The following is a 13,919-nucleotide window of genomic DNA, read 5'->3' on the forward strand; positions in this document are numbered from 1 at the left end:
TTATTTGTATATAATATTTTTGTTATTAAATTTAAGATCAAACGAACTATTCTCGATCAAAGAAGACAGACACATACATACACACCACATGATGAAATATTGGCCAAGTTTGTAGAAATTTTATTTAAAACTATTCATATGTATCTTGTATTTAAGCGTATAAGTACTTGGGAAAAATAATTTATGATATGATGATACTAAAGCATTTATGTATAACCAATATAAGATATATATATAGAGAGAGAGTTCAATAAAAATTACAAAATAAGAGTTGAAACCTGCAAGCGAAAAGTTTAGTGAATGTTTTTTTTTTCTTTTGAGCTTTGCTTGGTGAATGTTTGTGATGCCATCCGGGCCCATGAGGATATTCATTCCTTGTTTAAATTCTCAGCCCAATATCATCAGTGACCAGCGTGTTATATTGGATTTAACCAATTAACCACACACAAGTCCAAAATATCCCTACATGCATGGATCAATGCATTCATTCTTATGATGCACGGACACTGTCACATGACATGACTAAATATGACATGACATGAAAATTTTAAAATCTTATAAGACACAAAAATATTTATATATATCAATATCAATAAACTTTTTATATTAACTATATGTTTTTTCACTAGGTAAATCGAATTTTTTGTCCTTTAATGAGTCGATATGTAGATAATAGATATATCTATGTGCATATATTCTAACGGATATTCTAATAATATCTATATTAAGAAGTATATTCAGTAACAAATATCTGTATTAGACTCATATTGGCTTATTGCTGAATAAGGAATTGAATCAAGCGGAGCCCTTTTAACTCAGTGGTAGAGTAACGCCATGGTAAGGCGTAAGTCATCGGTTCAAATCCGATAAGGGGCTTTGAGCCCGACCCTTTTTCATTCTCATAAAACAAAACTTCAGCAGTAGTATTGGTCTTTTGTAGTTTTCGTATATAAAGTATTTTTTGATAAATTGTAATGATATTTTGATATTTTATTGATATTAAAATATAAATTAATTTTTTAATTATTTTTAATATATTATTTTAATTATATAAATTATTTAAAATATTTTTGTTTTAATAAATAATAATATATACTATTTCTAAATTTATTTAAAAAATATATGTTAAGAATAAGATTGGACATGTTGATACGTGATTGTATTTAGGTGTGTCCAAACGTGTCCAAAGAAAAATTTTTTGTTTTTTATTAAGACACAGTTGGATACAATAGACATGCGTATCGAATGAGTGTAGTGAGTGTCGTGTCTAAAATGTGCCCAACACACAGACACAACAACTCAGCGAAGTGTCCGTACTTCATAGATTCATAATGTTACCTAGATTATTTCTTTATCAATAATAGGTTTACTATTGTAATTATTTTTTAGTGAGAGTACATAAAAAGTACATAGTATATAAGGTGTAATAACTCAACAAATATTTTCTAAGGGGATTTTTCATTCTCTCCAACAATGAGAAAAACTTATTTCTCTCCCTCTCTTAATCCCTTCTGGTTCATCAAACAATCAACATCACAGCTTGAATAGCTTAGGGCATGAGATTTTCTTCATGGTGCGGTGAGCGTGGAGAGCAACCAAGCTGTGAATCAAATTATTAAAAAAAAATTGTGAATTAGGATCAATCCAATTTTGCCATTTTCTTTCTATCCCTAATTTTTCTTTCGATATTTTCTTTCCCCCATTCTTACCTCTTCCTTCAAACTCATCCAATAGAGTTTGATGAGAGGCTATTTTGCAAGATTCTTTCTTGGTGAATATAGCTGTTCCGATCAACGAGTTGGAAGGAAGAAGATCTGAATCCATATTACTCTGTGATTCATTGATTTCTCAAAATGGCAAACATGGCAAACAGATCCTCCCATTGCAGAGGTCGTGGAGCTACATTGGCTTGCTCTCATTGCAACAAGCAAGGCCACACAGAAAATGTATGCTATAAGAGTATGGGTACTCCTCCCATTTCTATCAATGGCAGCAACATAACACCACCATCAATCACGTGATCACTGAGGGGCATGATGATATACTTAGTGACAAACAATTCCAGCTCAATTGTCTCAAAGAGAACACTGGAATATCAAGATCTGGATTCACTCCAGAGCAAAGATTTGTCTTGTTAGAGTTGATCAAAAATAAAAGTGTGCAGCAACAACCTCATAATGCAAATCAAATTTTGACTACTTCCATTCAGACTTCTACTCCAAGTAAAACCATTGCATTACATTTTAATGCGAGAATTATGAGTATTATCACTCCAAAATCTGCACTATGGGTCATTGATTCCGGTGCAACAGATCATGTGACTTTTGACTTAAAAGATTTTGCAAGTTTTCAAAATATTGATCCAATCAATGTGATATTGCCAAATGGGACCAAAACTGTTAGCACCATCATCGGCACAATCACATTCTCTAAAAAATTTTTTCTCAAAAATATTTTATACATTCCTTCTTTTGATTTTAAACTGATATCTGTGTCAAAGTTAACCTCAAACTTACATTATCAACTGTTAATCAATGATAAGTGTTGTGAGATACAAGATAGATCCACATAAAAAATGATTGGCATTGCTGAGTGTATAGAAGGGTTATATACAATGAGTAGAGAACCAGAATTCTCTCACTTTCCCCCTCTTCCAACAAAGCAAGCTTCATTGGCGGCAACTACGACTACTACTCATCCCACCACACCTTCACACAGTGAGCACAACAACATTTGACATCTTAGATTAGGACACATACCCATGCATAAATTGATTTTTCTAAAGAAGTATTATTCTTTTATAGATTGTATTGCTTCAAAATTTCCTTGTGATTCATGTCATTTTGCAAAACAAAAGAAATTATCTTTTAATCTTAGTACAACTAAAATAAAAGATTGTTTTAACTTAGTTCATATGGATATCTGGGGTCTTATTTCTGTCCCTTCCAATGAAGGACATAGGTATTTTTTTATTGTGGTGGATGGCAAGAGCAAATTCACTTGGATTTTTTTTATGAAAACCAAATCTGAAGCATCACAATTGGTTATTAATTTTGTGAATTTTGTCAGAGTACAATTTGAAAAACAAGTTAAGTGTATAAAGACCGACAATGGGCCAGAGTTCACTCTAAAATCCTTTTTTGCATCAACTGAAATTTTACACCAACCTTCTTGTGTAGAAACACCAGAGCAAAACGGGATTGTAGAGAGAAAACACCAGCATATTTTAGGTGTTGCTAGAGCACTGCTATTTCAATCAGGAATTCCACATTGTTTTTGGCAATACGCAGTTGCTCACGTCATTCACCTAATTAATAGGTTGCCCAGCACTAACCTGGATAATGCTAGTCCTTATAAGCTTTTGTATAGTAACTTACCTGACCTCTCATATTTAAGAGTATTTGGTTCTCTTGCATATGCCTCCACATTAACAAATTCAAGAACAAAATTAGATCCAAGAGTCAGAAAAACAGCTTTTCTTGGTTTTAAATTAGGAACAAAGGATTTTCGACTTATTGATTTAAAATCAAAGGAAATTTTCATATCCAGAAATGTAATTTTTTATGAAACTAATTTTCCATTTTTACATTCCACTAGCACTGACATTTTTGTGGTACCCATTCGTACTCTACAATGCATTGATCTTTTTCAATATGATACACCATCCACACATCATTTGTAATCACCCACACATACCACACTCATAGATTCAAATGAACATTTCTCAAACTCAATGCACTCACCAATTTCTTCACACACTATTGCACCCATTACAACACCACACACTAACAATGCACCTGCATCACAACACTCTGACATCACACATGACTGCATTACTAGAAAGTCTGAAAGAGTCAAGAAACCGCCTACTTATTTGAAGGACTATCATTGTATGACAACCCACACAGCTCACTCTAGCAACGTTGCCAACTCTAACTCTTTATATCCTATCTCACAACACTTGTCATATGATAAACTAACCCCAAAATATAAGTCACTTTCTCTAGCCATTACCTTAAATCAAGAACCTAGCACTTATGAGGAAGCGGCTGCACATGAATATTGGAGAAAGGCAATACAAGATGAATTGACAGCTCTAGATAAGAACAGAATTTGGTGTCTCACTGAACTCCCAAAAGACAAGAAGGCTGTGGGTTGCAAATGGGTTTTTCGGGTAAAATTCAATCCCGATGGCACCATAGAGAGGCACAAAGCGAGGCTAGTTGCAAAAGGATTCACTCAAGTGCAAGGAGTAGATTATGGTGATACTTTTAGTCCAGTTGTCAAAATGACTACCCTACGAGTAATGTTAGCATTAGCAGCGGCAAAGAAATGGCATTTGAAACAGTTGGACGTCAACACTGCCTTCCTTCATGGAGATCTGGATAAGGAAGTTTATATGAAGATACCACCCGGTTTGGCTGTGTCACAACCAGGTTTGGTTTGTAAATTACAAAAAATCTCTATATGGGCTTAAGCAAGCAAGCAGGCAATGGAACATTAAGCTTACTCAGACTCTTGTGGATGCTGGTTATAAGCAGTTTTTTTATGATCATTCACTCTTCATCAAGAAACAATCTGAAAGCTTCACTGCCATTCTAGTATATGTTGATGACTTGGTTTTAACCGGGAACGACATTGGTGAAATTAATTCCATCAAGCAAGATTTGGATGACAAATTCAAAATAAAGGATCTTGGTGATCTCAAATACTTCTTGGGAATGGAAGTAGCACGCTCTAACTCTGGAATTCACATTTATCAGCAGAAGTACACTATGGACCTTCTCCGAGATTTTGGTTATCTAGATTGCAAGCCTCTCTACTCCATTTGATTATAGTCAGAAACTCTCAAAGGAATCAGGTACCATTTTAACAGACAACACTGTTTACAGATAGCTCATCGGCCGACTCCTTTACCTCACAAACACTAGACCCAATATCTCTTATGCTGTGGGACGTTTGAGCCAATTTTTGGACTGTGCAACCACTTCTCACCTACAGGCTGCTTTTCGTGTACTCCGATATTTAAAAGGCCGACCTGCAACTGGTCTCTTCTTCTCCTCTACTTCTAATCTGCATCTCACTGAATTTGTCGACGCTGACTGGGCTACCTGTGCCGATACTCGTCGCTCCGTTTCCGGTTATTGCTTCATGCTTGGGAACTCGCTCATTAGCTGGAAGAGTAAGAAGCAAACCACAGTTACCAAGTCCTCTGCAGAAGCTGAATATAGGTCTCTTGCTGTTTCCACTTGTGAAGGTAGTTAGTTATCTTTCTTAATGGATTTCATTGGCTTGCCGCTTCAAAAGTCTATCACTCTATTCTGTGACAACCAGTTAGCCATTCACATTGCCAATAATCTCATCTTTCATGAAAGAACTAAACACATTGAAGTGGACTGCCACATTATTCGTAAAAAGCATTTGTCTGGTCTCATTCATCTTATGCCAGTTCGTTCCAAGGATCAACTTGCTGATTTTCTTACCAAAGCTCTGCCACCGGGTTCTTTTCTTGCTAATGTTTTCAAGCTAGGATTGTTAGATTTACACAATTCTAGCTTGCGGGAGGGTGTTACCTAGATTATTTCTTTATCAATAATAGGTTTACCATTATAATTATTTTTTAGTGAGAGTACATAAAAAGTACATAGTATATAAGGTGTAATAACTCAACAAATATTTTCTAAGGGAATTTTTCATTCTCTCCAACAATGAGAAGAACTTATTTCTCTCCCTCTCTTAATCCCTTCTGGTTCATCAAACCATCAACATCACAGCTTGAATAGCTTAGGGCATGAGATTTTCTTAAGAAACATGATATATACAAACACCTAAACTTGGGTTGACCTCCAAAAAAAAAACTTGGGTTGGAAGCTTTCAGCATTGCTTCTACACTAACTTTTTCCACAACGCTCTGTTGTGGAGCCTTTTGTTTTGTCCGTTTATTTAGTCGAGTAAATAGTCATTTTAAATTATAAAAGATTCGAATGCTGATAAAATTGATCATGGAAGAACTAAATGAACTTTAAATCCATGAAAAATTAATTATATTCGACAAAAATATTCAATCGTTAAATTTTTATTAATTCTATTTAAAAATACATTAAATTTTAAAATTAACCCTACCACCAATCATCTTCAGTTCTACACAACCTTCAATCTCCTCTTATGCCTCTTTCTTCGTTTCTTCTTCTTCCATTTACAGACATAAAATGAAAAACAAAAAAACTTTTATTGGATTTGTTGCTAAAATATCGGTATTAAACCCGAAACTTTCGGCGGATGGCCAGTAACTCAAACAAAGGAAAGAATCGGTTACATTTTTCATATGATCTCATCTCCTCTTCTATTATGGATAGACTAATTTTCTTTCTATGATTCCGAATTTGTTTTATTTCGAATTTTTTTAATAATATTTATATATTAGTGGTCGATCAATTGGATTACAAAATTTCCCATAAAAATCATATTTTTTAGCTAGTTTTTTTTTTTCAATTGCAAAATCTCTAGTTGTTTTATTTTAATAAATAAACACTTTTTAAAAAGATTTCCTAATAAAGGCTCATTCCTTCTCGTCATGTAGCTGCACCTTCCCTTACACTAAATTCAAAGATGAACAAAATCCACTTCTATTATTTCAGCAAGGTTTTTTTTTTAAAGCTTCCAAAATGCTCTCTTTCATTAATTTCAGAAGCATCCCATTTTAAATTGAGCATTCAAAACAACAAGAAGTTCTTTCTCGTAGAAGTTTCTAGAATTATCATTGAGCTTGCCACGGTGAAAATCCTCTTGCCTTTGACCAAAAAGGGTCATAAGAGTTCTTCTTTTCCTTTGGTCATTGGCGTTTGCTGTTGATCCTCATGAAAGTACCCCTTTCTTCTTTTTGAATCCCACTTTTTCCTTTTCTCCTCAAATTCCGTCTCTTACATGTTCAAGTGCCATTGCTAATGCTAAAGCTTCTCTACTTCTTTCTCAAATTTTAAGTTATGCTTCTTATAACTAATTAAGTTATAATTACTATGAATGATTCCAAAAAAAGGAAGGAGGTGGACATATTTAAAAAGGAGGTAGATTTGAGTTTACAGTTCTTTTATTTTTTATTTTGTTTCTATATTGAAAAAAAGAGGGAGAAAAAGAGGACACACTAATTGAAGATGATTGTTAGTAGAGTTAATTTTAGAATTTAATATGTTTTTTTAAATAGAGTTAACAAAAATTTTAACAATTGAATATTTTTGCCGAACATAATTTATTTTTCATGGGTATAAAGTTCATTTATTAGTTTTTCCATGGTTAGTTTTAATTTGTCAGCGTTCGAATGTTTCATAGTTAGAAATGACTATTTTTGTCTATTTCGTCAAAAAAGATAGAGGTAGTTAGAGATATTTGATTATTAGGTGGGAGATAAGTTTCAAAGGAGTAGTTGTTTTCTTTTTGAAAAAGTATAGGTAAACAACTCCTAACCAGTCAACTTTAAATAACTGCAATTAATAATGATTAATTTTGTATTTTTATAAAAAATAAAATTTGAATAATCACTAATTAATGATATTTTGAAAAATCAGGATTACCAATTGACCGCTCCTCCCCCTTTCTTTTCACGCGAACGTATTTTCCATCATCAACCCCAACGTGACCCGCCCCCATCCTCAGACCGCCAGATCGCTGTGCTGGACGTCGGCAACCACGCCAAAACAAAGACACATCCACTCAAAATAAAAACATATCCACCTAAAATAAAGACACATCCATCCGAAATGTGACCTACTCCCTCCTTGGCCTGTCGAATAGCTGCGAATAATGCTTTCGTCAAGACCCCACACACCTCCACCTATACCCCACCCTAAGCGCCGCCCAAAACAAAGACACTTCCATATAACTCAAAGACACATCCCCCAAAATAAATACACATGCATATAACTCAGAGAAAAACATCCAACTAAAATAAAGACAACGCTGATAAAGTGACAGTTTGGGAAGGACTCACAATGGAGAGGGTGTCGGCGCAGTTACAGACCGGGTTGGGCCAATAAAGACGCGCAGCAGGAAGGATGAATAGCGCTAGTTTGAGGCCGTGGCAGTGGCCACGCTGGGAAGGGATGTCGCTCAGAACTCGCATTGAGACGCCGACAGTGACGATGCGTGGAACTGGGATGAGGCGGCAATGGATTGGTCGGCGCGGCATTGGGAGAACGCGTGGAATGGAGCGCGTGAGGGGCAGTGACGACGCGGAGACTCACATCCTATAGGTCGTGGGACATTGCCAGCTACGTGATAGGCGGATGGCAGTGGTGGCATAGCGACAATAATGAAATTCAGCGGAGCTTAATGGCGAGTGAGAGAGAAAGGTGAATGGGCGTGCTATTGTTTTTTGAATGTTGTGTGAAAGTGAAAGGTTAAATTAGGATTATAAATTTATAATAAGATAGGATTTTGGTTTTGGGATATATCTTGAGTTTTTTTTCGAATAGCCCCATTAAAATTGGCCGGTAGTTGGCTGATTGGGTGTTGGTTACTTAGCAGATTTTTTTTTTGTGTGTGTGTCTTGAATGAGTAGTTGTTGAGATGGGTGGTGTTTTATGCAAGATGATGGGTTTGGTATTTTGAAAACGTGCTTAAAGAAAAAATTCTTCTTTTTTATTAAGATACTATTGAATATAAAAGATATGCGTATTAAATAAATATCAATAAATGTCATATTTAAAATGTCTTTGAACAAATAACAACTTAATAAAATATTCGTACTTTATGGACTAAACCCAAAAAATTATTACGAGACATCAAAAGTGATGTATTGCTTGAGGCTTATAAAATTTGTGAATTGGGCTCAAGATTTTATTTTTGATAACAGTGAAAACTGAAAAGAGCTAGCCTTCATATTATTAGTGATTCAATATTTCTTAAACAGTCTTTCTTCTCAGTGTTAAGAAGTTTTTACTATTTTAAAGTTTGTTTTAAGTTTTAAGCATTTAAAAGAGTTTGATTATTAGATTATATTAGGAAGTTGACGCACTATATTAGATTCTACTAATATAGTCTCACCAGAGATGTTTTCCAAATTATATGTAGCCCNGTGTAAGGTTAACACATGAATTTGAACATTAAAACTTAAAAGTGACATGTGGAGAGAGGTCAATTTGGTCCTCCTCAAATTAATTAAGTGCCCACAAAAACGACGCCATTGGGGCTAATTTGCTTGATAAATATAAATTTCATCGGGGGCTAATAATAGTTTTAGTTAGAGATCAATGTGTCATGCACGACTAATTGAACTCATTCCAAATGTTATCCTTAATTATTTTAAGGTTCTTGCTAACTTGTGCTAGGCTAATTACATATAAAAAAAAAAAAACATACATATTAGTATTCATAAAATTTATTCATCATAAAGTTAATTAGAATGAATTACAAAAAGTGTTTAAATAGGTTCCTAATAGATCAGCCTAAAAATGGGCCAATTAGATAAGATAACTTATTAATTTAGATAAGATAACTTAATTTAAATCAGATTTGACCTTATTAGATTAGATTATATTGATTTAAATTTAAAATTCCTAAAAATACTATTAAGTAAATCAGAATTAAATCAAATCTTCTAATAAATCCTAACAACAAAACAAACTAAAATAGAGACTACATAAATTCGAAAGTAATTACTAAATTTGTGTCTTTTACTAAATTTGAAAAATACTATTGGGTCTCTTGTTGTCTTAACTTAGTCCAATAAACCTTATGAATACCGTCATTTTAATATCACTGTTTTTAAGACGAATTATTGGTCTCTTTGATGTTCAAAACTGGCTTGGTATAATTCTTCTAGTATTCAGATCTTTGAATGTGACAAGATTAACATTCTGCCCTATAGTTCTAAATCGCCAAAAATACTCTTTTGAACACGTATCATTCTCTCCCTCTTAAAAAAAAAAAATCGTCCTCAAATATGCGTGTGTATATATATATATCAAAAAGAGAAAAATTAGATACAATAAATACAATTGGACCATAATACCCACCAAAAAAATTATTCTTGCTTGAATTGTTCTTGATAATCGCCAACACTTGGAATGGACCATCTTCTTTAGCAACAAGTGTTATTTTTCTTTAATAAGAAGCTCTTCTTTCCTCTATAGAATCTAAACCCAATATGATGATTTAAATATCATGGTTTGATGGCTCTTCTTTACCCACCGAATTGTAGTTATGTCCTTCATATATGCAAGTTCAATCTTTTCAACTTTACTTTCACAATCTAAAATAACACTATTACTTAAGGGTAAAAATAATAATTCCAAAGTAGTCAAAAACTTAAAAATATTCAGAGATTCATAAAGATAATATCCAACAGAGTTATAAATATCAGAATTATGAGGACGCTCAATGTTTCGCACAGAATTATCCAAAAGACCAAAACATGCTTAGCATGCAAGATATGAGCATTCAAACAATTAGCATAAGTTAGCACATAAACAAATTCTTTGAGAAATATCAAATTTCAGACCGCTTAAGGCACAGAATCGATCAAACCCGGTATGAACCGGTCAAATTCGGTAAAAACCGGACCAAACCAAACCGCTCGGGTCTGAAGGAGAGCCTACGACCAAAGTTCTGAGAACTGAATCGGTCATCGAACCACTCTAGCTACTGGTTTATTGGTTTATAGATTCAACTGGTTCGACCGTGATTGAACCGAAAAAATCGTTTTATAATAAAATAATAAATAAAATATAAATAAACACATAGAAACTATATGATCTTATCAATTTACAAACTCAATTTTTTTTAAACACTCTTAAAATATATGTTTCCAAGCACTTTTGTCATCATCATCTTTAGTTTTACACTCATCACTCAATTAAAAAATCCACAACTCTAATCCTCTATGATTTCTTTTAGAAAAATAAAATCCCATTCAAGAAGGAAACCATAGCAGTAAGTGATTGAGAATATTTGTGAGACTCATCACCAAGACATAGAACAAGTATACATATAGAGCAGTACCAAACAATCCAATTATCAATTCCATGAACCATAAACAAAAGGGTGTCTAAATATCCACAGAATCAATCAAATTCAGCATTAAAAAACATCAAAAATCAAAATTTGCAGTTAAAGAATGAAGTAAAAAATATTAGAAATGAGAGTGGCTTGAACCATCGTCTTCTGCGTCAGAGAAATACACTACCATCATCATCATTACTCCCAAGACCTCCAACAACAGCATCATCTTCATGATTTTCTTGCTCTAAATCAATAATATGGGACATCTGCTGTTTGTTAATTTTTTTGAAAGCATAGTTTAAAATTAAAATACAGCAACAAATAATCACCATAAACTCTGAAATCAATAAATCTATCAACAAAATTCAAAAACAGTCGCAGCAGAATAACAAATCCATTTTTAGCAATAATTTCGACAACGCCACAAAATCAATTTCTTTGATTGATTTCACATTCAAAAAATCACTAATTAGATTCATAACAGACTCAACAGAGCAATAACAATACAATCCAATTACAATATAAACATTATATTGTGGAGGAACAACGTCCAATAACAATAATCTCAAGTTCTCAGCAAACAACACCCAAAATTATTCAAAACTATTCAATAAACAACAAAATTCAGTAGTTCACACTTCATAGCTTAAATAACAATAATTATTCACAATTATTCAACAAAGTTCACAATTCAGTTCAGTAACTTTAGCTGAATCAGTTCATAGTTTGAGTTCCCAGAATCTTGGCTCACACTTCACAGTTCACAGAAAAATAAAAAATCAGTAAATCACATAGTTAATAAAAAAATTACCTAGAACTAGAAGCTAGAAGAATTAAATAATTATTCAATCATAGTTAATAAAAAAAGTATTCACAGAGCTTCACACTTCAATAAATCAGTAAATCAGTTCACACTTCAGTGACTTCACAGTTCACAGAGCTCCACAGAATCAAACAATGGTTCAATCATAGTTAATAAAAAAATTTACCTAGAAGCTAGAAGAAGCCTTCAACAGAGCATGCAAGAGGGAGATAGAGACACCGAGTGACCAAGACAAGGAAGCGTGGCTGCGCAATGGGCTTTGAACGGGACAGTGGTTGCGGAGGAACAGAGCTAGTGCCGGCGGCAGCGTGGCTGCGCGACGAAGGGAGTTTGCGATGGCTGCAAATGGAAGGAAAGGTTGATATCGATGGCTGTTGCGCGATGGAGGAAAAGTGAGTGAGCAGACTGTGGCTGCTCGAGGGAACGACGGCGGCGGCACGAGGCGGTGGCTGGACGGAAGTGAGGGACAGCTAGGAGCTCGATTGAGAGGAGCCCTGACCTGGACTAAGTGTGAGAGAGGCAGAGCGTTCTGGAATCTGGATCTGGGCATCTGGCACGGGAGGATGGAGTTAGGGCTAAGCTAAGTGCAGCCGGGGAAACGGCGACGTTTGGCTCCCCACTCAAAAAATCGGTCAGGTCACGGTTCGGTTCAATTGACCAATTTCTGGCCGGTTCACCAGTTCAATTGCGATTTTTGAAATCTACAATTTTGGCATTAGTTTAAATCGTTTTCCTCAGCAGTTCACGGTTCAACCGATTCAATCGACCGATCCGAACCGGTTTTCAGAACCTTGGAAATAACTCAGTAATTTGTGTGGAATCTTTAACATTTTGACTTGCAATTAGAAATATCATCACAGAAAAAATAATGATATGTTTATGTTTTTTTTCTTAGATAAACTAAATAGAAAATCTATAAAAATATCAATCCATATATAAGTAGGAATCAGCAAATAAATGTACAATATATTTGAAAAAGCTTGAGATTCAACTTTCTTACGTGCAATAAAATCCATCCACACTCCTACGTTTATGCGAGGCCAATAACAATATATAGATAACATATCTGAAATTTTTTTTTTATTATACTTTGGCACTTGAAATCCATAGATAACATATCAAATTTGATCTTATTGGATTAGATCATATTGATTTAATTTAAAATTTCTAAAAATACTATTAAACAAATCAAAACTAAATCAAATCTTCTAATAAACCCTAACAACAAAACAAACTAAAATAGAGGCTACATAAATTTAAAAATAATTGCTAAATTTGTATTTTTTATTGAACTTAAAAAATATTGTTCGGTCTCTTGTTATCCTGACTTAACCCAATAAACCTTATGAGTGCTGTCATTTTAGCATCACTATTTTTTAGATAAATTTTTGGACTCCTTAATATCCAAGACTAACGTGATATAATTTTTCTAGTATTCAGATCTTTAAATTTGACAAAATTATCATTCTACCTCATAACTTTAAATTATCAAAAATACCCTCTTAAACAGATATCATTTTGTTTCAACTAAAAAATTTGATTCTCATCGAACCAATGTTTGTCATTAACTATAACTATTAGTTTTAACTCTAAACTTAACAAAAAATTTGATATTTTTTTTTAAATCAATTTAGTTGTTTACTTTACTCAATTTGGGTGTTTTCTTTCAACTTTGATGGCTTGACCGGTGCACTCCAAAGGGTTATCTTTTGGATGAATTTCAGAGGACAAAAACATGTTTTTCTGTAACCTCAGATTCAGCGGTAGAAGATGCCAATATGCTGCTCTAGTTTCTTTTTATGATGATCGGTGGGTTCCAGAGCTTTGGTTTTTCTGTTTTCCTTTCAAATATCTTTTCAATAGACGAACTATAAATTAAAGAGAGTAATGGTAATTATTTATCTTAATTATTTAATTATAGTTTTTGTTAACTTGTATCTTAAAACATAGATTAAATATACCATTAAAAATTATTAAAAAATTTCTATTATTATACTTTTAAAGTATGGTCTTAGGAATTAGACATAAGTTAATTAGATTTTTTAATTATATACATAGTCATAACAGATAATTTCAAACTTAAAATACAATAAAATATAAT

At 33.5% G+C, this 13,919-nt stretch overlaps 1 long non-coding RNA gene and 1 other non-coding gene across 2 annotated transcripts in view; both read left to right on the top strand.

The window, feature by feature from the left end:
- The window catches only part of LOC110269017, a 17,593-nt gene continuing 4,279 nt past the window's right edge, over positions 606 to 13,919 (top strand). Inside the window, exons 1-2 of the long non-coding RNA XR_002357890.1 lie at positions 606 to 954; positions 6,425 to 6,426. This is a non-coding gene — a long non-coding RNA (uncharacterized LOC110269017). The remainder of the gene's footprint in view (positions 955 to 6,424; positions 6,427 to 13,919) is intronic.
- TRNAT-GGU lies at positions 805 to 876 on the top strand. Its single transcript has one exon. It is a non-coding gene; the product is annotated as a tRNA-Thr (tRNA).

This window comes from Arachis ipaensis, chromosome B02 (genome assembly GCF_000816755.2).
Source record: "Arachis ipaensis cultivar K30076 chromosome B02, Araip1.1, whole genome shotgun sequence".
Classification (NCBI taxonomy): domain Eukaryota; kingdom Viridiplantae; phylum Streptophyta; class Magnoliopsida; order Fabales; family Fabaceae; genus Arachis; species Arachis ipaensis.